At 46.8% G+C, this 23,485-nt stretch overlaps 1 long non-coding RNA gene across 1 annotated transcript; it reads right to left on the minus strand.

Moving 5' to 3' along the window:
• Positions 1-335: 335 nt before the first annotated feature.
• Positions 336-23,279, minus strand: LOC128420845 (uncharacterized). The gene is made up of 2 exons (XR_008332139.1): positions 23,029-23,279; positions 336-2,264 (listed from the first exon to the last, which is right to left on the minus strand). It is a non-coding gene; the product is annotated as an uncharacterized LOC128420845 (long non-coding RNA).
• Between the last annotated feature and the right edge of the window lie 206 nt (positions 23,280-23,485).

Raw genomic sequence — 23,485 nt, forward strand, 5'->3', positions numbered from 1 at the left:
CTAGGAGTGAAATTGCTCTCCTCAACACTGTTGTTGTAACAGATCCGGGGTAGCATGCAATGCCTGGTCTGCCCTAATTTTGTGGGATCAATTTTAGCTTCTGAAGCCTGAGAAGGTGGACAGCAGCTGAGATCAGGAACGCTTCAGACACAGTAAGGTATTTATAATGCCTCAAGAGAGGTCTTAGGATGTTGGATGGAAGTCCCATGCAGCTTAATTCCATCTAAACATGCTTAAAGAACTGCATCTTTTGTGACACACACGGTGACAATGGTAAGTGAGCTCCAGCCATGAAGAAGCCAAGAAGAACACTAAATAAAAATGCTATGCTAGTGTTCTGACAATACTGCATTTTATTAAGTGCATTCATATATATATACATGTTACTTAGTGGAACACATTGTCATCAGTGGTCATATACATGCCAACCCATAATTCCTTGAAGCAGATGTATGTGCTAACTTGATGAGTCACACAGCTGAGTCATAGGTAGGTCTGGTAACCATGCTGTACAAATCTCGGGCATTCAACCACAGGAAGCTGAAGGACATCAATTAGAGTACATCCTTAGGAAAGGTGTTTTAGGTTTCAGTGTAACGGGCAAAGAGATATTGGTAGGGGCAGACATGGTTCTCGACGTGGTCTAAAGTAAGGTTGGAGAACCTGCAAATGTTGTTGGACTCCAACTCCTGTCTGGCCAATGATGATGGGAGTTGGAGTTCAATAACATGGAGACCACAGCTTTCCCATCCGTGGTCTAAAGTTCGCTGTTGGATATGTTTGAAGTTTAATTGTTAAAAAAAAAAAGCAGCATATTTTAAGTGTATGTTCACGGTTGTTTTAATATTCAAGTCTTAAGAACATTATCAATTCAGGTCAAATAGTCACTTTTTAAAGCCAAGGAAACTGGACCCAACAGTTTTCATACCAAATAGTTCGTCTGCATACAGAACCAGTGAGTTGGCTAGAAATTTGGGTGCTCCTGAGAATTGGGGAGAAAAACAAAACCCAGGTACCCCTCCTGAAAGCTTTTTGCCCTTCCATTTTAGAAGTCCAGATGAATGATTGTGAATTTTCTCAGTGTGACACCTTTGATATTACTAAATTAAGAGAACAGTTGCTTTTCTGGAAACAACAATATCTGTGCTTCTTTTTTTTCATTCCAACTGCACAAATCTTTTAGTTAGGATTATTAATAGGCAAGCAGGGAGAGGTGAGGGATTGCCAACTGACCAGAACGCACACAGCTCTTGTCTCTTTAGTAGCAGTTTGATGTGTCGATACTAGGAGGTAACATGGGAATAGCTAAGCATTACTGGCTGCTGCTGCACGTGTGGCAAGCTCCAGAGAAAGGCAGAATTACATGGGTCCACTTTAGAAGATGGCAACCCTGTACTACAAGGATTCATTCTGGGATTTGCAAATGGATCCATCCTGCAATATATCCAAAGTACATTGGCATACATCCCAATCCTATATATCTTTGTTTGCAGGGGGGGCAGGGGGAGCATAAGTCCTAAGTGCATGTGCCTAAGATCCGCACTCCACTTTCCAGCATCTAAAAGCTTCAGCCCTTTTTAATCGTTGCTGCATATTGGGCTGTGGGTAGAGCTATGGCTTACCTTTCAGGTTTGCCTTATTTAAAAGGCTGTTTGTCAAGTTCAAGAGCAAGTCCAGCCCTTTCCTATTGCTTTAAAACTCAGCACAGCAAGCTCAGGCGGCAGTCCCTAATGCAAACTGTCAGTGGCACCTAGAATGGGTTTTGGTTTTTGTTTTACATTCCAGATACCTACAACCTCTTTATTCCTAAGATAAGGAAAAATGTTCTATTATTTGTTTTTGTTCCCGAAGGGAGGGGGGAAAGACTTTTTTGTATTCTGGGGGGAAAAACTTAGTTAACTCTGTAGGGGGGGAAAGAGGTCAAGCTACTATTGACAAGTCTGTGAAGACATCTTCTAAACCATGGGAAAACATGGAGAAATTGTTTAGACTCACTGCATTCAGGCCCATTTGGGGGTGAATTAGCAAAACGGGGGGGAAAATGCATTCTCTTGCATTGTTGGCCTGAAAGCCTATCTATTTATCATCTCATAAGACAGCTCCAATGATCTTTATCTGCTTTGCCCACTTTCTGACCCAAATTCAGGGTTTTTTATGGAAAATTGCAGTCAGTTTGATTGATGAAATCCAAAGATGTCTAAAATGGCACCAAAGATCTCCAACTGTGCAGACTCCAACCGAGGGCTTCAATGTTGGCATTGTTCCTGCAGAGTGGAAAAAAAGTGGAGAAAATGAGCAAAAGTTAGGGAATTTCTGTTTAAGAAAACTTCAAATTTCAATGAGGATCCCGAAAACCATTATCCTTATTCACACAGGGGCGAAGTGGGTGAACGTCCCAGGGATTTCCCACACATGGGGACAACAAAACCCAGCTTTTCAACCATGCTGGCTTTGTAAAAAGCTAAATAGCCATCGCAGGAAAGAAAGGGAAGTGACTCTCATGTTAAAATCAAATATTAAACAGAGGGTTGGAAACCAAATCTAGGTCCAAAAAGAAGGGAGGGGGCCTTGGGACTGATTCAATCAAATTTAAGCTTAGATCCCATTAATTTCCGTGGCAGACATAAGCACATGCTGTACAGCCCAATCCTATGTTGGTTTCCCTGAAAGTAAATCACTGGGAGAATTAAGCATGTGCTCAACTTCCTCTGACTGAAACCAAGAAGTAAACTTACTTAGCTAGGTGATGCCTATGTGTTTGTTTTAAGTCACTAATTTCTTATTGAATTTACTATGTGAGTCACATATCCTTTAATTTCCTGATTCTCCTTTCCGTTAGCACATGAAACTATAGCCTTAATGAAAGCACAGAGGCAATTTTCTGTATAAATAATATTCCACTCCCCAATGAAAGCAATAAGGTCTAGATCCTTGTTTCTTCATTGGGGCCATTTAACAACACTCCCTCCCACCAGTGGTCAGGCCCCTAGCAACTAGGAAGTAATAGATCATAAAGATCTATAACAGATCTTAAGAGAGCAGGTGGTGCTGTGGTCTAAACCACTGAGCCTCTCGGGCTTGCTGATCAGAAGGTTGGTGGTTTGAATCCGTGCGACTGGGTGAATTCCCATTGCTCTGTCCCATTGCTCTGTCCCAGCTCCTGCCAACCTAGCAGTTCAAAAGCACACCAGTGCAAGTAGATAAATAGGTACCACTGCAGCAGGAAGGTAAACGGTGTTTCTGTGCGCTCTGGTTTCTGTCACAGTGCACCTTTGCACCAGAAGCTGTTTAGCCATGCTGCCCACATGACCCAGAAGGCTGTGGATAGGTGTCAGCTCCCTTGCCCTGAAAGTGAGATGAGCGCCACAACCCCATAGTTGCCTTTAACTGGACTTAACTGTCCAGGGGTTCTTTACCTTTACCTTTTACCTAGATCATAAAGAAAAGTGCCTCTGAGCATGTACCATGTGCCTTTGAGCAACTGCAGCTTGTCCCTACAAACACCTGGAATTTGGGAGCTGGTCTTTCAGGAGAAATGGAGGCCAAAGCCTGGGCAGGGCTCATCTGAACACTTGGAGAACTGCTCGTACCTCCCTGGAGGACATTATGAGAACACAGCTCAGGATTTTCTTTGGGAATGCTAAACCACTGACCACTTATGGTGCTGCTGCCTGCTAAATATTACCGCTCTGCTGCATTCCCAACCATACCTGTTTGCTACCACCTTTCCCCGAAAATAAGACATCTGCCGAAAATAAGACCTACTTCCAGTTTTGCCTCTCGCTGTAATATAAGGCCTCCCCCAAAAATAAGACCTTCCTGATAATAAGGCCTCCCCGGAACATAAGGCCTCCCCGGAATATAAGGCCCCCGAAGCTACCGTAAGGTGTCTGATTCCTCTGGACTGTAGTGGCGGGTGCCGCCACACAGCTCACTGATTGGCCGCAGCGCAGCCGGAGCTGTTCAGGCAGTGTGAGGTCTCTAAATCAGAGAGCCCATGCCGCCACCAGAACAAGCTGCCGCCTGCTGCTCGCCCTGCCCTGACGGAGTCTGGCTGACTCACAATTAGACAATAAATGTGTACCATATTCTTCTCCATGGAAAAATAAGACATCCCCTGAAAATAAGAGCTAGAGCATCTTTGGGAGCAAAAATTAATATAAGACACTGTCTTATTTTCGGGAAAACAGGGTATCACCATGGACTAGGGAAGTGAGGGCAGAGTTGTTCAGCAACAGATCCATGCTTGGGGAGGGAGGCTCGCTCGAGACTGCGGCAACCTTGTGGAAGATGCTTGCCTGCCTGATGGCTGGAGGTGCCAGCTCCTCTTCTTTATAGTGGCCAGAATGAGGCTCCTGGATGTGTAGCCAAGACTTCGTATTTGATGAATGAAATCTCTCTCTCTCTCTCTCTTAAGGAAAAGCGGGGCAGGGAGGCATATTGGGAGCTGTCTCCTGTCATGTTCCCCAAAGGGGCCGACTATAAATCTTTCTTCATTTTAACCACGATTAACCCTCCCTTTCTCCCCCCCTCCTCCTCCTCCAGGCGAAGCAAGGGTGCTGTGTTAAGCGGGCCCTGATGTGCCAATGCTTTGGACCAGCTGCTCCTAACTAGAGACAAGCCCTTGTCAATTAAGCCATTGAAGAGCAGGCCCTGGGAGCCCTGGGGCGATTGCAGCAGCCAAGCAGTGTGCAGCCCCTGCAATTAGTATCCATTTGGAAGGGGACCTCTAGGCCGCCAATGCACAGGGAGGCAGGCGGGCGAGCGGAGGGCGGAATCGAAAAGACCATCAAGCAGCTCTGGTGGCAGAGAGAGAGGACAAAATGGACTGCCGTGATATTAAACAGACCCCCAAGACATATGAGAGAGCCAATTTTTCCGGAGATAGGGGGCTATTGCTTCCTATTCTCCTGCATGCAGCAATTTAAAAGGGGGCAAGGGGAAAAAAAATAAACAAGCATCACTGGTGGGAGGGAAGATCAATGGGCACATTCATTGGCCTGGGAGCAGAGGGTTTTCTCCCTTTGTGACTGGGGTGTCACCTCCAGGCAGCTGGTGGCATGCAAGGCTCCCACGGCGTTGGCCTTTGGCCCTGGGGAACTGGACAAGGCAAGGGGAGAGCGGCTGATGACTCAGGTCAGAGAAGCCAAGGCATCCGAAGGCCAAGGCAGGCCCGCAGCTGAACAAAACCGCCCAAAGAGCGCAGGGGAGCCCGGGGGATCATTAGTGGAGGGGAAGGTGTTTGTTTAAGTCATTAGGAAGTTGGTAGCTAGGGATCGGGGCGAGGCAGGCAGGCAGAGGGTAACCCGGGCCTAGACTCCGTGACCCCCACCAAGTTCAAGAACAGAGCAAACATGCAAAGGCCATTAGGAACAGCAGTCGACTCGGAGGCCACAATGGCGAAGGAGGGGAGAAGACGAGATCGGGCCTCCATGCCGGGAGAAAAGGAGGAGGCGGGAAGGGGGAGCGGAGGGCAGCGGGTCAATGAAAGTCAACAGGAGAGCAGGCTTAATGATGGCAAGGATTTAATATCAAAAATCCATAAATCTTCCGGCTCTCAATGGGCAGACAAGGAGACAGCGTCCAAGTCAACATTCCCCCAGCAATAGATACCCAAGGAGGTCAGCCGCAGAAGCCCCCCGGGCCGCACGGCTTGGAAGGGCAGAAGAAAAGGCGACCCCCCTCGGAGGGAGCGAGGCACGGATGGGGCCTGGTGGCGCTGAGCCAGGGCCATTTCCGAATGGCTTTCAGATCAGTAGAAGGGAGGCTGCTGTGATAGGATGACCAGCATGAGGGCTACATCCAGGAACCCGGCTTTGCAGAGGGGGAGATGCAAGTCTTTGGCTCCAAGGTAGATGGGAGCTCAGGTGCATGCATGCTGAGAAAGTGAATGCGCAGGGCTGCTTCCAGGTCATGTTGTTGACTGGCCTTTGTTGTGGGAATGTTCAGGGATGCAGGAGAGGATATATTGTTTGATTATAGCCTTTCCAACTTGTGTTAACAAGTTCACAATTTAGCAGAGTAACACCCCCCTTTTTAAACTCACAGCGGATGCGTTTGCTCAGGCTCGCTAAAGCCTCTGTAATAACTGTCCTGGTATCTTCCCCTTATTCCCTCATAAAAGATAAGACACGACACAGTCTTCTATAAAAGTATAAAAAGAGTTTACTCACTCACATTCTGTTCACAATTGGATCCCAGCAAGCAGACTTCGCTTAGAAAAGTAACATACACCTGGAAACTATCCCATAAAGAGACAGTCCCTTTGTCCTCTCTTGGCTGGAGGCCAAGGGAGCATCTTTGGCTAAGCAGATGTTGCTTCTTTGACAAAAGTAGTCATAGAGAGAGAGATAGTGGCCAGTCCTATGCTTTTGTTACCTGTGCAGGTGAGGCCACGCCCACCTCTGGTCACATGTAGAGGAAGTCTGTCCCAGGCAGGGGAAACAGGAAGTCCCGACTGGCTGGTCCAGACATCCCCTTTTATGTCCACTCTAGGGATGTTGTACTTGACTGCTCTTGTGTTTCACATCCCACATTTGTCTGTCTGTCAAACTGCTGCATTAGCAGCACCAAAGCGATCTCCTCAGGGCGATCTCGAGGTGGTGTACATGGTGCCCCTTCAAGATGTGGTACAACATCCCAATGTCAAACTCACCTTCCCTATCTAAAGAATCCATGATTCAATCCATGCTCCCATTAAGCTGGAGGGTTTGGCAACTGACCAGTTCAGACCCATTCAACTCACATAGGACTGGCTGCAATACTAAACACACTTACTTTCTTGTAAGTCCCACTGAACTTAAAGGTAAAGGTAAAGGGACCCCTGACCGTTAAGTCCAGTTGCGGACGACTCTGAGGTTGCGGCGCTCATTTTGCTCTATAGGCCGAGCGAGCCAGCATTTGTCCACAGACAGCTTCTGGGTCATGTGGCCAGCATGACTAAGCTGCTTCTGGCGAACCAGAGCAGCGCATGGAAACGCTGTTTACCTTCCCGCTGGAGTGGTACCTATTTATCTACTTGCACTTTGACGTGCTTTCAAACTGCTAGGTTGGCAGGAGCAGGGACCAAGCAACGGGAGCTCACCCCGTTGCGGGGATTCGAACTGCCAACCTTCTGATTGGCAAGGCCTAGGCTCCCACTGAACTTACTTCTGAGTAAATAGGCTTCAGATACTGAAATGCACACCACTTTTAGGCCTCCTTCTTCAGTTTAACTGGGCAATGAAACGGATTGGGCTATAACCATATTGATTATTTTTTTTAAAGTGTGTTGTTGGTTGTTATTGATGACAATGTTTCTGTTTAATTTGTTTTTAGCCACTTTTGAGGATATCTGTGAAGAAAACGTTAAATGATTTGTGAGACAGATATCAGCATTGATGTTGGGAGCTTGAAAACTACTTATAACAACTGCCTTTACTCCCTAGTGCTATGGCTATTAGTACTGTGTCTTGGGGCCATTGTTTTGGTGTGCAATGTCTCAGATTGCATGTGATTGTTCCCCCAAAGCACCTCTATTTCTGGCTAACTCACTGGTTTTGTACACAACTAGACCCTTCCGTTACTACAGCTTTCAGAGGGCTGGCTGGGGCTGATCTAAGTTGTATTCTAACATATCGGAAGGGCACCAGGGAGGTGAAGGTTGTATTAAGCAATACTGTATTGACTCCACAAGATGAATTGGGCAGGAACATTGACTGGTGTAAATGATCAACCATGCCATACTGCATGTAGCCCATCATTTCTGAGCATGGGCCATTCTCGTTGGGGCTGATGGACAATGGACTCCAACAGCTGGAGGGCCACAGGCTCCCCATCCATGATGTAGTCCATAATGAACCGAAAGATCGCATCTGTCATGTGTCTGTTCATCATGGCTCAGGAGATGCCCGTGATGAAGGCTCAAAGTACCACCAGCACCCAGTGGAACGGCGGAAGGTGGGGAGACCACCAGCAGGTGGAGCCAAAGGCAGGCAGAGCCTCCTCCTGACTGGTTGTAAGGAAGAAGGTAGGCAGGTGGAGGCTGATGACCATCTGCCCAAAGGAGCCAAGCTCCACTGCCAGCCTCTGCAACTAGACAGGCAGTCTGAGGTGCCTTCGACAGCATCATTTGATGAAAAGGACCGCTGGTCCACAGAGACAACAGCAGACATGTTCAGCATGCTGTAAGCTGGGCACGTCCATTTTGAAAGTCCTTTTACTGCTGCCACCAAAACTGGGTTGAGTGCCAGAGAAAGTCATTTGTGTGGTCTTCTTTGGACCACATCACCTGTGGAGGCCTGGGGCTGGCTGTAGAGTCATTGGAGCAAGGCAGGGTTTCTAAGATGGGCTTCTCTGGCCATTTCAGTGATAGGAGCTCCCGTCTGGTGGTGACAGAAGTCTGGTTCTCATCGTGGCTAACCTATGGCTTCATATAGAATCTTAAGAGTTGGAAAGGGACCACAAGGGTCATCTTTCTAGTCCACCCGCCTGCAATGCAGGAATCCCAGCTAAGCATCCATGAAAAGATGGCCATCCAACCTCTGCTTAGAAACCTCCAGGATCCTGCCACTATTGTGCAAAGTGAAGAAAGGTAGCAACAATTGGCCTTAATTCCTTATGCATTTGGTTGCAGTAAGGATCTCCTATGACATAATAGCGGCTCTGTGTGTGTGTGTATGTATGTAGATCAGCAAACTTTTTCAGCACTGTGCCTCAGACCTTGTAGGGGGCCAGACTATATTTTTTTGGGGGAAATGAATGAATTCCTGTGCCCCACAAATAACCCAGAGATGCATTTAAAATAAAAGCACACATTCTACTCATGTAAAAACACGCTGATTCCAAGATCATCTGTGGGCCGGATTTAGAAGGCGATTGGGCCGGATTCGGCTCCTGGGCCTTAGTTTGCCTACACATGATGTAGATACGTGGATAGGATAGGATAGGATAGGGTAGGGTAGATGATAGATAGATGATAGATAGATGATAGATAGATAGATAGATAGATAGATAGATAGATAGATAGATGATAGATAGATAGATAAATAGATAGATAGATGATAGATAGATAGATAGATAGATAGATGATAGATAGATAGATAGATAGATGATAGATAGATAGATAGATAGATAGATAGATAGATAGATGATAGATAGATGATAGATAGATATAGATAGATGATAGATAGATAAATAGATGATAGATAGATATAGATAGATGATAGATAGATGATAGATGATAGATAGATAGATAGATAGATAGATAGATAGATAGATAGATAGATAGATAATAGAGATAGATAGATAGATAGATAGATAGATAGATAGATAGATAGATATAGATGATAGATAGATGATATAGATAGATGATATAGATAGATGATAGACAGAAGCTCCAGTCAGCTCTGTGCCTGTGGACGTGAGAGGCAGAAGGGTCTCTGCCCCAGTTCAGGAGGTCACACAAGCGTAGACACAGCATGAGAGTTATTTGTGTCAAATCAGCTTATTGTAAGAGCAAGCCGGCAATTTGCAGGGGAGAAACTCCTCGGGGCTGCCAGTGGGCCAGCGTGCCGAGGTCAGTGGCAGTCCAGGCTGTCCAGCAGTATTCAGGAGACAGTAATTGTCCCAGGCCTGACGCCACGTTGCGGGACTGGAGTGGCTCCATCCATCTCTATCCACTTAGTGCTTGTGCTCCCAGCAGGGCTCGGCCTGGCCTGGCCTAGGCAGGAGAGGAGGGGGGAAAAAACCCTTGACCGTTTATTCATCCGTTGCACAGGAAATAAAGAAAAGTGCACAGGAGCGAGGGGCTGGCAATAGTAGTATATTTGGCTCCTTGGTCTAGTGGCTAAATACAGTGCAGTCTGACTGTGTTTGGGGCTGAATACAGTGGTACTTCAGGTTAAGAAGTTAATTCGTTCTGGAGGGCCGTTCTTAACCTGAAACTGTTCTTAACCTGAGGGACCACTTTAGCTAATGGGGCCTCCCGCTGTTGCTGCACCACTGCCACACAATTTCTGTTCTTATCCTGAAGCAAAGTCCTTAACCCAAGGTATTATTTCTGGGTTAGCGGAGTCTGTAACCTGAAGCATCTGTAACCTGAAGCGTCTGTAACCCGAGGTACCACTGTACTCAGAAAAGAGAGAGAACTATTTGAGAAGTCTAGTGTAATACTTCGTGCCAGAACTGAGCCTTTGCATGTGTTTTAAATACTGGCACACCTGGTAGAGCATGAGACTCTTAATCTCAGGGTTATGGAATTGAGCCCCGCATTGGGCAAAAGATTCCTGCATTGCAGGGGGTTGGACTAGATGACCCTGGTGCTTCCCTTCCAACTCTGCAATTCTATCATTCTATGAAAGGGCAATTATTCATCGCAAAACAATAATCCTTCACAATCTGTAAACGCAACAAATCTTTGGGCTCCTGGGATGCTTTGCAGATCAGAGCTTAGTCTTTCCTGATAGACAGAAGCCCTGACTTCTCTCATTCCCATGTTTTTAGTGATATGACTGTCGGATTGTGTGGGACTGAGGAGATGTTAGCTCAGATCCTCGCTCACCACAAAGCTCACTGAGTGACCTTGGGCCACTTGTTACTTCTCAACCTAGCCTACCTTGCAGGACTGTTGTAAAAATAAGGGGGGGCTGAACCATATACACCACCTTGAGCTCCTTCTAGGAAAAACAGGATACAGATGTGACAAATGTAGAAAGAGAAATTAAGGTCTTTAAAAAGGTATTTTACAAAGTTACATGGGGAGGGTGACATCTCCCTGTCTTTAGGAATTCATAGCATCTCCTCAGTTATCCATTCCCAGCCTCTGCAATCATCGGGGTGGAGGAAGAGTTTAAAAAAAATGTCAAATACAGTGGTACCTCAGGTAAAGAACTTAATTTGTTCTGGAGGTCCATTCTTAAAATGAAACTGTTCTTAACCTGAGGTACCACTTTAGCTAATGGGGCCTCCTGCTGCCGCCACGCCGCCGGAGCACGATTTCTGTTCTCATCCTGAAGCAAAGTTCTTAACCCGAGGTAATATTTCTGGGTTAGCAGAGACTGTAACCTGAAGTGTATGTAACCTGAAGTGTATGCAACTCGAGGTACCACTGTATTTTGAAATGCAGTCAGACATTGTAACAGAGCAAGCAGCAAAGGACAGAACAGTGAGTTCTTTTAATAGCTCTGGTTTCTGTTTTTATGTATAGACTTTATCCTGGAGTACACAAACTATCACACAGATACACTTTTAAGTCAATGTGTTGAGCTTCTGTTGAGTACCTGGCCATCTACAATCCCCAAAGATTAAGCTTGCCTTTTAAATTTCTGGACATGAACCAAATGAAGTGCAGCACATTGAGTAGTGCATGCCTATACGAACCTACTCAGAATTGCAGCCTCCGGCCCCACTGGATTTAGTAGAGCTTACTTCTGAGAGGGACGCGGGTGGCGCTGTGGGTAAAAGCCTCAGCGCCTAGGGCTTGCCGATCGAAAGGTCGGCGGTTCGAATCCCCACGGCGGGGTGCACTCCCGCTGCTCGGTCCCAGCGCCTGCCAACCTAGCAGTTCGAAAGCACCCCCGGGTGCAAGTAGATAAATAGGGACCGCTTACCAGCGGGAAGCTAAACGGCGTTCCGTGTGCTGCACTGGCTCGCCAGATGCAGCTTTGTCACGCTGGCCACGTGACCCGGAAGTGTCTCCGGACAGCGCTGGCCCCCGGCCTCTTGAGTGAGATGGGCGCACAACCCCAGAGTCTGTCAAGACTGGCCCGTACGGGCAGGGGTACCTTTACCTTTACTTCTGAGTGACATGTGTATTCAGCTCCTTCCCATTGAATTCAATGTGAATTCAAAAGGTGACAGTCAGTATATAGCAGGATGGACAGTCAATGGGATTCAACTGTCTATAGTGTGTGTGTGTGTGTGTGTGTGTGTGTGTGTGTGTGTGTGTGTCTACACATCAGTTGTATATAGCTACTGAAACCCTGCCAGTCAAGTGTAGATTTGGGGCTTCTCCAGGCATCCTTCTTATTGACGATTTGTGCTTAGGATGGTATCAAAGTGGTTCTTACATTAAAAGGTAAAGGGACCCCTGACCATTAGGTCCAGTCGTGACCGACTCTGGGGTTGCGGCGCTCTTCTCGCTTTATTGGCCGAGGGAGCCAGCATACAGCTTCTGGGTCATGTGGCCAGCATGACTAAGCCACTTCTGGCAAACCAGAGCAGCGCACGGAAACGCCGTTTACCTTCCCGCCAGAGCGGTACCAATTTATCTACTTGCAATTTGACGTGCTTTCAAACTGCTAGGTGGGCAGGAGCAGGGACCGAGCAACGGGAGCTCACCCCGTCACGGGAATTCGAACTGCCAACCTTCTGATTGGCAAGTCCTAGGCTCTGTGGTTTAACCCACAGTGCCACCCGCGTCCCGGTTCTTACATTATCACACTTTTAATACCGTTTGCACCTGTAAACGTTTTGCCATGGCCGCACTGCTTTCGGTTCCAACCAGTGAGATGCCCTGTCATTTCCTGCTGATATTAAGCTAACTCTCTCGTGCCACAGATGTGCTTCTAGACAGGCAACATGTGACGGTAGCAGCATTGGGGAAACAGCACAGAACCACTAACAAAGCAGAATAAATCTGCCACATTGCGTCGCAGAGCACACACTGAATAAACCCCCACTTGGAGGGGGTCTCAATACTGAGCTGCGTGGCCATGATCTTACAATTGTCCACTCTGAAGGGACCCTAAGGATCAGCCTTTCTTAACCTGTGGGTCCCCAGATGTTGTTGAACTACAACTCCCATCACCCCTAGCTAGCAAGGCCAGAGCTCAGGGATGATGGGAGTTGTAGTCCAACAACATCTGGGGACCCACAGGTTGAGAACAGTTGATTCTAGTCCAATCTCCTTCAATGCAGGGATCTGCAGCTGAGCCATAAGGGGACTGAACCTGCAACATTGGCGTTATCAGCACCAGACTCTAACCATCCGACAGAGCAGTGTTCACAATTTCCATAAGCTACTTCTTTGCCCAAACCTTTTCCCATTCGTCTTTTCACTAATTCTGATGCCTGTTCATCAGCCACCAGGCCTGAAGCTCCTTCCAGCCTGCACAGCTATTCCCAGTCGCCGTCTCTCCTAGTTCAGCCTCTCTGGCTAGCTCATTCCAGTTTCCCCAGTCTTCTCCTCCCTTAAAGGTAAAGGTAAAGGGACCCCTGACCATTAGGTCCAGTCATGACCGACTCTGGGGTTGTGGCGCTCATCTCGCTTTATTGGCCGAGGGAGCCGGAGTACAGCTTCCGGGTCATGTGGCCAGCATGACTAAGCCGCTTCTGGCAAACCAGAGCAGCGCACGGAAACGCCGTTTACCTTCCCGCCGAAGCGGTACCTATTTATCTACTTGCACTTTGAACGCCGTTTACCTTCCTGCCGAAGCGGTACCTATTTATCTATTTGCACTCTGGTGTGCTTTCGAACTGCTAGGTTGGCAGGAGCAGGGACCGAGCAACGGGAGCTCACCCCGTCGCGGGGATTCGAACCGCCAACCTTCTGATCAGCAAGCCCTAGGCTCTGTGGTTTAACCCACAGCGCCACCCTTGTCCCATACCGCGTCTCCTCCCTTAGACATCCTCATTAATCCTCTTCGACTTGCCCCTCTCTCCGCCCTCCTGTTCGTCTCCACACTGTCCCCTTGCCCGCCCCCCCAGCCCCGGGAACCGATCTGTCTCCTCTGGAAGAAAACTCTATAATTCTCCATGTTATTATTATTGTGATGATTATGAGATATATTCTCCCTTTTGGACAATGTACTGGGCCAAAGTCATCATCTGGGGAGACACTGGCCATCCATCTTCCCTAAAAGGGAAACAAAGCCGGCATGAGGAGGGGGAGAGAGAGGAGAGAAGGTCCTTTCTTGAACCTCTCCAAATTTCTTTTCTATTTTGAGAAGAGGCGGCCACAATGGACTCCTTTATGAACCATAATGGTTATGTTTATGAAGCCGGCGATCCCAGTGTATGAAGGCAATTTTATGCCTAATTAGAAAATGATGCGTCCCAGAAAGGGAGACAAAGGGAACCTGGTATTTCTCCCTGGCTGGCTAGGCTGCCCAGCCACCCCTTCCTGGGGGGGAATAATCCCCCCCCTTCGTACACCTCCTTACACCCACCGTGCTTCTCAGACCCTCCTTTTTCAACTTGATCATTTTCCTGGGGTCGCTTAGCTAAGCAGCTCAGTGTCACTGCAGACCCAATGCATTTTCAAGTCCTTCACATTTATTTCTTTGGGGGGGGGTGGCGATAAGAGAAAGCACCCCCCCCCCCGCCACTTCCTCCCAAATTCTATCCAAGGGAGACCTCACCTCTGGGAAGACTCCAATAACTGCCTAACCGCCCCCCCCGTTTCCCCCGCTCGATTAAGGGATAATTTTTAATATATATGCAATAAATGTTCACTTTGTTAGATTGAATGACAGACAATAATATCGGCGGAGCTTCCTCTCCATCCATTATGGGCAAATGAGGCTCGCCCAGGACATATTTGCTTTTGATTAATTTATTTGCAGGCTCGGCTTGATAAAGCAATAACTATTTGGTTAAACTTGACATTTGGTCTTTGGGGGGTTATCAGGCGAAATTCCCTCTGGTTCGTGCAGGGTGGGGGGGAGAGGAGGAGGAAGAGGGGAGGAGAAGATAATAAAGCTGTTTGAAAAGGGATTAATTATTAATTGCTTGCAATTAATTTCCCTCTTTCGCCCTCGCTGACAAACAGCACCCACCAGAACCCCGAGGTAGACATTTTATGTTGTTATGCCCAAACTACCATCAGCACCGCCATCATTGCAAAGAGAGGTCGCTGCCCCGAGAAGCTTGCAGCCAAGATGGCCAAAGCTCTGACGCTCTTCCCCTTCCTAAATAGGACTGCCTACGCACCGCACATTTAAACCACGTGACACCCTCCCCCCAAGAATCTTGGAAACTGTAGTTTACCCCTTACTTTCCCCCAGCACCCTTAACAAACCACATTTCCCAGGATTCTCGGGAGAAGTAGTGTGCTTTGAATCTATGGCGTCTCCAGATTGTTTGGATGGCTATGGCTCTCAGGCTTCAGAGCGATCCTCCCCCAGCTTTTGATTGTATTATTATTATTATTATTATTATTATTATTATTATTATTATTATTATTATACCACCCTTCATCCTAAGATCTCAGGGTTGTTCATAGAATAAAATGCAGGGGGAAAACATGAAAATAAGTAAAACAAAACAGCAAAACAAGAATGCCCCCTTTCCACAGACACATTTAAAAGGCTGGAGAATATTAAAAATTAATTTAAATTGGTGGAGAACCCCCCTGGACTATGGGGTGCCGTCATTCCTGGCCATTAGACGTACTACCTGGGGGGGTGAGGTCAGTTTGGGGGTCCAGCAATAGTCTCTCCTTCCCTGGTTTGGAGTCCGGTTTCCTTTTTCACTAGTGATGTTCAAACCGGTTTTTTTCGCGAGCGTAGGTGTCATTCCCCATTTCGAATACCTAAAGCCAGCATTGATTGCAAAGTGTATACATTCGATTTTCTTTTTGAAGCGATGCCTTGTTTTTCAGCAGCCATTAGCAACAGCATCGCAAGTGGAGCAGCCAAGCCTTAAAGGCGCAGCCGCAATGTACCCGATTTAAACCAGTTTAGCTGTGTTAGGCGGGGTGCCAATGGGACTCTCGTGCACGACAGTGAAGTCACTTACAGACCATGTTTTCCGGAGGGTTTCCACTTCGAGCCAAGTGGACTAAGCCGGATTAACGACCTGGAGGATCGCTCCCCCATCCTAAACAACAGAAAATCTATTACATATTTACTTCCACTCAGTGCTTTTTTTTCTGAAGGGAGGCAGGGGGACGCGTACCCCTAAACATTTTGTGAATTTAAGTTTGGCCTCATTGAGGGGCAGTATTTCAATATGAGTAGGAAAATGAGAGTACTGTACCCCTAAATATATATTTTTTAAAAAGCACTGCCTCCGCCTAACACGGTTTTAGAAACGGGAGGCGTATCGCAACACAATTCTCGGTGTACTGACTTTCAAAGGACCGCTTGCTTAGGTTCGCCGCTGCAAAGCTACACCCCTAAGGCGCAAATCTGTGGATACCGACGCCGAGGTATGTTCCAGCCAGGTGAAAGGTTTGCAGTCTCAGTCTCAAAAGTATCAGGGGACGCTGCTCTGCCCTGTAGAGAAACCTTTCTCTAAGCACATGGCTCCCCTCCCGATCCTGGGAACTATAGTTTGCTCAGGGTGCTTGGAATTGTAGATCCATGGGTTAACCTACGTCTTTGAGGGGACGTTTTTGTGCTTTTAATTTACATAGGATATGCTTTTTTCCATGTATGGTGTGGGTCTGCCCTCTATGTCTCTTAAAAAACCCTCGTCCGTTAACCCCACTTGGATTAACGATTTCATTGTAACAATTCTAGAGTTACCAAAACTTCACTACAGTATAGGCGATTTTTGGAGGCTTGGTCAGCGGGGAGAGGCTGTGTGAGACGCGACGATTTAACCAGGAACAAAATGCTGCTAGAGAAGACCGTCATTACCATTTTGCCTTCCTTTACAATGGCAGTAGCATCTCTGAAGGAAAATGAAGAAATGTGCCCATAGCTCTCCTTCTGCCAGCAATAAAATCCCTTCGCAGATTGATGATCCCCCACAGTTTTCCTTAATCGACCAACGTAATTTTCAGATGAGCCGTGTCTTGAAATTGGTGGTGATCTCTCCCTAAAACAAAGCGTTTCTTAAGAGCTGGGGGGGGCGGATTTCGGGTTTATTTCTTTTCCGGTTAGGGGTCACTTTACTGCTTGTGTCTAAACCATTTTTGCTTCAAAATCCAAAAATAGTCAATGCCTCCGAGGTGCGCAGTGAGATCTCTCCGCGAAACAAAGAGGTTAAGAGAGGAATCTTGGGCGATCTCCGTAAACAAGAAATTAAGAGAGGAATCTTGGGGAGATGCGAAATGTTTGGAATAAGAAAACCTGCGAACGGTTACCTCTCTCTAGTCTAGAGAATCCGAAGTTACCTCGCTCGTGTTTATTATTCTCGAGCCATTCATTCAAATTCACAGCGCAATCCTGCACGGATCGAGGAGTAGGGAGCTCGACAGGGCTTACGCCCAGGTAAAGGGATGCAGAAAGCAGAGACATCACCTTGCCAACAAAGGTCCGTATAGTTAAAGCTATGATTTTCCCAGTAGTGATGTATGGAAGTGAGAGCTGGACCATAAAGAAGGCTGATCGCCGAAGAATTGATGCTTTTGATTTATGCTGCTGGAGGAGACTCTTGAGAGTCCCATGGAGTGCAAGAAGATCAAACGTATCCATTCTTAAGGAAATCAGTCCTGAGTGCTCACTGGAAGGACAGATCCTGAAGCTGAGGCTCCAATACTTTGGCCACCTCATGAGAAGAGAAGATTCCCTGGATGTTGGGAAAGATGGAGGGCACAAGGAGAAGGGGACAACAGAGGACGAGATAGTTGGACTGTGTTCTCGAAGCTACCAGCATGAGTCTGACCAAACTGTGGGAGGCAGTGGAAGACAGGAGTGCCCAGCGTGCTCTGGTCCAGGGGGTCACAAAGAGTCGGACACAACTAAATGACTAAACAACAGCAACAAAAGGGATGCAGAGAGGCATCCTAAATTTATGTATGAATGAATCAACCCAGAAGAAACGCGTTCCTTTGTCGTGCTCTCCCATGCGCAAAGCAAAAGTCCTCTTTAGCAGGCCTGCGCGCAATCCTATAACTTTGAAGTCGGCAGCACATTCAAAACACATGTCCCCTCTCAAAGAATTCTGGGAACTGCCGTTTTCTGAGCGCTGCTGAGAATTGCAAATTGTTCGCCGCAGAGCGAACAAATGCGCATGAAAGGTAGAGTACGTCCCCAAGTTAATACCGTTTGACGTACCCTGCGACCGGAGCAAGGAATGGTTATGCCACCCGCATAAAAGCAAAGGTTATGCTACCCGTATAAACGTTCCTGGCCTACGTGTTTCACGCAAGCTCCCCCGAGGTTTTCACCTCCATGTTTCTTCTTGGAAGTGAGCAACACCCCCCGCCCCAGGCCGATTTCTATGGGGTTTCCAGGCTAAGAATCGAGGAACAGCACCGAAAAGAAACGACCGAGGAGAAGCAAGGGAGATGATGGTCAGGGCTACTGAGACTTGCGATTTACAGCGTTTGTTTTTGTTATTATTATTTATTTTGTTGTTTTTTAATACGACGATTTTATGTTGTAACCGCCCTGAGGCCTTTGGGTATAGGGCGGTATACAAATTTAATATAATAACAATCATATATATATATAGGGCGCCACGTTGGCTAAGCTTGGGTTCGCTTGCAAAGATTTCGGGCCATGACTCTGGTTTCGCTATCCGGAGGTGGTGGCCTCTTCTCCCTTGCGTGTTGGATGGCCATCTGTCATGGATGCTTTAGTGGAGATTCCATTATTGCAGGAGTTGGACTAGATGACCCTGGATGTCCATTCCAATTATGTGATGCTATGATTCTACGCAGCCTGAGCTCTTTTCTACGGCGAGCTTTAGATGGCATTGAGTGTTTGCGGCATGCAGTTCAATCTTCCCTTCACTGGAGATATTAGTCGGGGAACACGTGTCCACACAGAGAGAGATATACCTCATGGTTATCTATATTCCACCGCGGGTGTGTCATTCCTTAGAATGATGAAAGATGTAACCTTTCTGACCGCTTCGTACAAAAGCAGCCTCCCGAGTGTCCTTCACTCGTGATGGTGTACACGGGTGTCGGAAAAACGTCACGTGTGAAATCAGTTACGCACACGTGATCTTTATTTCACGTTAACAGGGCGGCATATAAATCGCCCCTCGGAGTGATGATGGCTCTTTTCTGAGCTAAGCACGCGGAGAGGTGGCTAGGAAAGCGGAATTTGGCTGAAAGCACAGGAAAAAAAGCTTTCTCAATTCAGCCTGCGGTGATGAATCGCTTTGGAGGAAAGGCGTTTCCCCGCGGCTGGCTTGGGGTTTTTTTGCTTCTGTCTTTGCTCCTCGCGATGAATGAAGGAGGCCGCAGGATGGATGGTCCAGAGTGTGTTAGATCTCCATCAAACTGTGAATCCCCTCCCTTGACTAATAATCTGTCACAACTTTACAGAACACACACTGAGAGCAAAGAGGAGCCTCTGCCCTGGAAAACGGCCTTCCCCTCCCTTGCCGAGGGGGCTTGATCCAGCCAAGGGGCGGCGGAGGGAAAACCGGGAGGAGGGAGACAAGGAGCGGACTCGTTCCCAGAAACTGCAGCGCATCCCGAAAAGGTGCCCAGAGGCCTTCTTGGATCCAAGAAGCGCCCGATCCCGCCAACCCCATTCAAAATCCAGTCATCACCTCTCCCCTTACTAAAATAAAATAAAATAAAATAAAATAAAATAAAATAAAATAGCGATTTTATGGTCCCTAAAAATATACCCCAGCTTTTCGTCGGCTTAATAAAAGGTATTGCCCTGAGATCGATTTTGTTTTTGTTTTTCCCCGTTTCCTTTTTTTCTTCGAGGCCAGCTACCTTTTATTTTTACTGCAGGATTTATTTGATGGGCATTTTTGCTCCTTTGACTCCGGGATCGTGACCATCCGCGCAGATTCGTTCCTCGATCTAGACTGGATAGGCTTAAAATCCAACGATTCCGGCAGCTTGGCTTGAACGGAATCAACCCAGACAATACACAAAAACGAAATGACCGAAATAAAATAAAATGCCAACCAATGCGCTGGCCAGAAATTAGTTTTTGCACGACCCATTTCTTTTGCATGTAAGTTTAGGGAACTGAAGAGAAGCCGCAGTCTGTTTAAGGACCGCGATGGCTGACAAGGGAATGCGATCCGGGAGGTTTTCCTCTGTTTGAACGGAAGAAATAAATCCAGTTTTCCGAAGAGGCTGGATTCAGAAACCTCTCTTCCGACGCCAGTACCAACAATCAGCCCGATCCTCAACTAGAAGGTTCCGCTGCAGCGCTGCGCTTGGCTTTAAACCTCACTCGGGACTAGCTGCTTGGAACCCTAGTTATTTCCGCGTAAACACCAAGAGAACTCGCGCAACGGGCCGAAACGAAGATCGCCAAGCGCCTGGTGGAAACCCGGCCTCCTAAAAGCTGTCGACGTGGCATTTCGAGCGATTGCTTCGTTCAGGTCCCCTCTCCCGTGTTGAAATGAACGTGTGAAGCGAGGACGCGCGGAAGATCCGCGGGGACGCTTTCTGCGACTCAAAGGCGGCGGTAGGCCTGGTGGAAGGAAGATATTGCAGTCCATTCCAGTCACTGAGCAGCCTTCCTTCCTTAGGGGGGCGGGGAAGACTTATGTACACCCCAAAAGAAAGTTGCCAGAGTTGTCCGTCTGCCGGGAAATGCGCCGGCCCCGATCCAACAATACATTTGCACAATCCGAATGAGATTTTTAAAAACGGGACCTTTGCAACGGAGGATATTTCAATGAGACAAACGGGCGGCATATAAATAATAAAATTATTATTACAATTACTCGGAAGCAAGTTCAAGTAACGGTGCCGAAGAGGAGTGCAGCGTCGGAGTCACAACGCTTTAAAAAGCGTTTGCACGCTGCCTCGAATCTACAGGAAACTTTAATCGCTTTTTTTTTTTACAGAGTGTGTTACCTGCACACGCTTCTCCAAAGTGGGGTTAATTTTTGGTTTATTTGTCTGCTCCTCGCAGACCCGCTATAGTGAATACCAAAAGACCAGCGCCCCGATGGATTTAATTTATTATATTTTGAATAAAAGCCGAGCCTTGCACGTTTTAATCCCGGATCCTCAATGGACTCCCCCGCCCATGAAACGGATGTAAACGTACTCAGATCCACTTTAAAATGCGGGACAGTTAATATATTTAAAATATTATTATTATTATTATTATTATTATTATTATTATTATTATTTAAAATCGGCAAACCACTGCGGTCAAGGGGTTCTGTTCTAGCTTTTCAAGAGAAACCCACGTTGCCAGAAAGGTTAGACTAGATTACTCTCTAGCCCCTTCCAACTCTCTAATTGTATGATTTTATAAAAGACCCGGGAAGCTGCGGGTCCTATCGCCTTGCAGTTCGTCTCCTTTAAAACAGCTTCTTTCTCCCTTTTCTTTTATATTCACCTTTCTCACCACCACACGCACACACAAAAAAACCCTTGCTCTTTTTTCGACTTGTTCGTTTTAGGAGTTTTCATCATTTTTTTTTAGACGAAAATAAATCAGGTTCTGTTATGTATTTCACACGCACGCCCCACACGCCCGCCCGTTTGAACCCGGATTCCTCCTTTAGCGCCTTTGACTTCTCGTGTGAATGGCAGCCTTTTGTTTCCCTTTCACAGTCCCTTAGAGAAAGAAAAGTGGTGAAAATAAAAATTCTCCTTCAGATCCCCGGTCCCCGCTGACGGATCTGTTTCCGAAGGGGCCGGAAGCAAGAAAGCGAAAGTAGGATCCGAGGGGATCCGCGATTCCTAAGCAGTTGCTCTAGTTTGAGTGAAAATGCAGATCTCTTTCCTCTCGTGGGGAAAGAGGTTTTTAAAAGAGCGAAGCCCAATTCTTCCGTGTGTCGGAGAGAACGCGAGGGAGAGAAGTTCAGCCAAAGGGATTTTTCAGGGAGCTTAAAATAAACGAATAAAGCCCCGCGCGCGCTTCGCTATAATGCGTTTAGGATCGGGCCGAAGAAAGGCGAAAATAATAAAATAAAATAAAATAAAATAAAATAAAATAAAATAAAATAAAATAAAATAAAATAAAATCTAGGCCGATATGTCTGCATTGTTAAAAAAAACCCAAAAACATTTTCTCAAACACGGAGCCGGGTCAACTTCGGGGGGGGGGGAGGGAAAGAAACACAGGGCGATCTGTCAGGAATTTCCCTCCCTAATGATCACGCCGCGTTTGTTTGCGGACGTAACAATCGGATGGAATGTCTTTTGTCTTTTGTCTGCGGGGGAGGCGGGAGTCTGGCCGCCGCTAACGCGCTTTGGTTATCCTTCGCTACCTCGCATTCCGCGGGGCAAAAAGTGGTGGAGGTAGAATGGATCTCCGGACAATTTCCCTGGAAAACGAAACCTGCTTCTAACTCCCGCTTCAATTATCCTTGCAAACCCCTCTTTCAAAAATAACTAACTAACTAACTAACTAACTAACTAACTAACTAACTAACTAACTACTATCCAGGTCCCCTTCTATTCTCCCACACCCACACACACTCAGATTATTATTTTTTTTACAAAATATCAAGCGGACTGCCTATCCGTTACTGTGCGTTTTAGGGGGACGAATCTCTTTCCTGTTGTTCGTTGACCTTGCTTATGGAATTTTAAAAGAGATCTATTTTTTTGGGGGGAGACCCCTTCCTAAAGTACTGAACTCATCAGGTAAGATAGACTTGAGGCGGCTTGAAAACATACAGGGTGGGGTTTTTTTTGTTTTGAAAAAGCTCCCTGTCTCACATCGAATGCAACTGATCTGTAGAGAAGACTCTACGACCTGAAAATGCAGACCATGCACCTACTTTTGTAACCCCAGAAAATATTTAATAAATATTATGGTTGTTGTTATCTTAAAAAAAGAAAGCTCGCTGTTGCCAGTCGCTGGGAACTGGAAAGCTAAATTCCCCAAAGCATGACAGCTTACTCTTTAGCAAGCCCCACCGACTCCTGTGAAGCTAAAGGATCGCAGCCTTAAAAGCTGTGGATCGCTGCAGCTTTGCGCCGATCAGAGGAGAGGGCAATGAATTCTAGTCTTGGCGCTGGGTGGGGTGGAGGGCAGAGAGATGGAGCTGCGCATCATTTAGTCCCCTTTCCAGGGGGGAAAACAACCTCGAAGAGAAACCGCTCTAATTCTCCAAGGTATCGCCTTTTACTCTCTGCAGGGAAACAGCAACAACGACCAAAAGACCCAACAGCGGTTCCTGGCAGGTTATTTGGAGACAACTTCTCCCGGAGCAGAGACAACATTTCTATTTTGACTGCGATAAGAGCAGAGGACAACTACTTACATTTGAGGCGTGTGCCTGTCTGCCTGCCTTCCATCGCGCCCCGGCCTGCCTCCTGCGCTTATACATTTCTCCCCACAAACAAGTGGAAAATTTTGCATCCTACAGCACCATTTTATACATGATGAGCCGTCAGTAATAGGATTATTAAACAAAAACCGTCTCAGGCGCTGGCGTTAACCTTCTCCTCTTTTTTTTTTTAATGGCTAATTAGGTTTTGCACAGGAAAAAATTAGATTTAACATTTGCTTACATTGCCTGCATTTTCAGTGGATGCTACAATAATTTGGGGGGCCAGGGCTGGTAAAACAATTCGGAGAGATAATAAAAAAATTAACCGTTTTAACATATATTACAGGCTCCCTATCCTAGGATAAGGCAAAGAATATTTCCATGATCGAATATTTTATACCTAAAACTAATTATCTGGGGCTTCTGCCTTGATCAAGTCACAGCCCGG

This window comes from Podarcis raffonei, chromosome 9 (assembly GCF_027172205.1).
Source record: "Podarcis raffonei isolate rPodRaf1 chromosome 9, rPodRaf1.pri, whole genome shotgun sequence".
Taxonomy (NCBI): domain Eukaryota; kingdom Metazoa; phylum Chordata; class Lepidosauria; order Squamata; family Lacertidae; genus Podarcis; species Podarcis raffonei.